This window comes from Cebus imitator, unplaced genomic scaffold, assembly GCF_001604975.1.
Source record: "Cebus imitator isolate Cc_AM_T3 unplaced genomic scaffold, Cebus_imitator-1.0 Scaffold178, whole genome shotgun sequence".
NCBI classification, from domain to species: Eukaryota; Metazoa; Chordata; class Mammalia; order Primates; family Cebidae; genus Cebus; species Cebus imitator.
Window position 1 is genome coordinate 2,478,279 of NW_016107493.1, and position 2,163 is coordinate 2,480,441.

Sequence of the window (2,163 nt, forward strand, 5' to 3'; positions counted from 1 at the left end):
TTTATTTGTGACACTACTTTTCTTTGTTGGCACAGATCATTGAAATTTGCATGCTTATCCTTGTCTGACTTATTAACAATCTGGTAAAAGCTGACAGAAAATCTAAATTCAATTTGCATTGGGGGAAAATTACATCAACCTCACATACTATCCAAAAATAAATATTAATATAGACTTTAATGTTAAAAAAAAAAACCTCTTTAATTCCATTTACAATGGCTACAAAAAACAATAAAATACTTAAGAATAAATGTAACCAAGGAGGTGACAGACTTGGATACTGAAGTAAATTTGATGAAAGAAATTGAAGAAAATGTAAACAAATGGAAAGATATTCTGTGTTCATGGATTGGAAGAATAAATATTGTTAAAACATCCACACTACCCAAAGCAATCTACAGATTCAATGCAATCCCTATCAAAATTCCGATGTCATTTTTCATAGAAATAGAAAAAACAATTTTAAAATTCATATGAAACTACAAAAACTCACAAATAGCCAAGGCAATCATGAGCAAGAAGAATAAGCTGAAAGCATCATGCAACCTAATTTTAAACTAGACTACAAAGCTATAGTAAATAAAGTAGTATGGTTACTAGCATAACACATCAACTAATGGAACAGAATAGAGATCCCAGAAATGAACCTATGCATGTACAGTAAATTGATTTTCTTTTTATTTTATTTTATTTTTTTAAATAGATAAAAAATAAAATATTAAAGCCAGGGGAAAGTGTGAACACAGTCCCCCACCACCACGAATTATGCAATCAAGTTTCCCATATTTGGGGAAATCGCATGTGTCAGCTCATCTGGAGTGCAATGGATAAGCATCAGCCTGGGAAAACCACCTTCATGAGCATGGTATCTCCCCTGCCAGATAAGTATGTAAATTGATTTTCTTAAAAAATTTTCATATGCCTACACAGGCTCAAATCAATTGATTTTTGACAAAGGTGCCATGAATGCACAATTGGAAAGAATAGTCTTTTCAATAAATGATGCTGGAAAAATTGGATATCCACGTGCAGAAAAATGTAATTGGACACCTGCTTTACAGCATATACAAAAATCAACTCAAAATGAATTATCTTGCACATAAAACTAGAAACTATAAAACAAATAGAAAACATAGGAGAAAATGTGATGATATTGGTCTGGTCAATGATTTTTGGATTTGACCTTAAAAGTACAGGCAGCAAAAGCCAAAAATAGACATGAGATTTCCTCAAACTAAGAAGCTTCTACACAGCAGAGCAAATAGTTAAAAGTGTGAAGCAACAACCTAAGGTTAGGAGAAAATATTTGCAAGCCACACATGTGATAAGGGTTTAATATATAAAATATATAAGGAACTTAGAGACAACTTAACAGCAAGAAGACAAAAACTCAGTTAAGAAATGGGTGAGGAAGCTGTGTATTAGTCCATTTTCACGCTGTTATGAAGAACTACCTTAGACGGGGTAGTTTATAAAGAGGTTTAATTGACTCACTGTTTCACAGGCTTAACAGGAAGCATGACTGGGAGGCCTCAGGAAACTTATAGTCATGGCAGAAGGTGAAGGGGAAGGAAGCATGTCTTACCATGGCAGAGCAGGAGAGAGAGACAGAGCGAAGCAGGGAAGTGTCACACACTTTCAGCCAATCAGATCTTGAGAGAATTCACTCACTGGCATGAGAATAGCAAAGAGGAAGTCCACTCCCATGATTCAATCACCTTCCACCAATCCCTCCCACATGTGTGGATTACAATTTGCGATGAGATTTGGGTGGAGACACAGGGCTAAACTATATCATTCTGCCCCTGAGCCCTCCAAAATTTCATGTTCTTCTCACATTTCAAAACCAGTCATGCCTTCCCAACAGTCCAGTGACAATCTCCTAAAGTGTTAATTCATTCCAGCATTAACTCAAAAGTTCGCAGTTCAAAGTCTCACCTGAGACAAAGTAAGTACCTTTTTTGCCTATGAGCCTGTAAAATAAAAAACAAATTAGTTACTTCCAAGATACAATAGTAGTACAGGCATTGGATAAATGCTTCCATTCCAAAAGGGATAAATTGGTCAAGACAAAAAGGCTATAGGCCCCATGCAAGTCCAAAAGCCAGTAGGCCAGCCATTAAATCTTAAAGCTCCAAAATAATATCCCTTGACTCCATGTCT

At 35.5% G+C, this 2,163-nt stretch overlaps 1 non-coding gene across 1 annotated transcript; it reads right to left on the reverse strand.

The window, feature by feature from the left end:
- Window positions 1-725: 725 nt before the first annotated feature.
- LOC119473699 lies at window positions 726-889 on the reverse strand. The gene has a single exon (XR_005202915.1). It is a non-coding gene; the product is annotated as a U1 spliceosomal RNA (small nuclear RNA).
- Window positions 890-2,163: the final 1,274 nt, after the last annotated feature.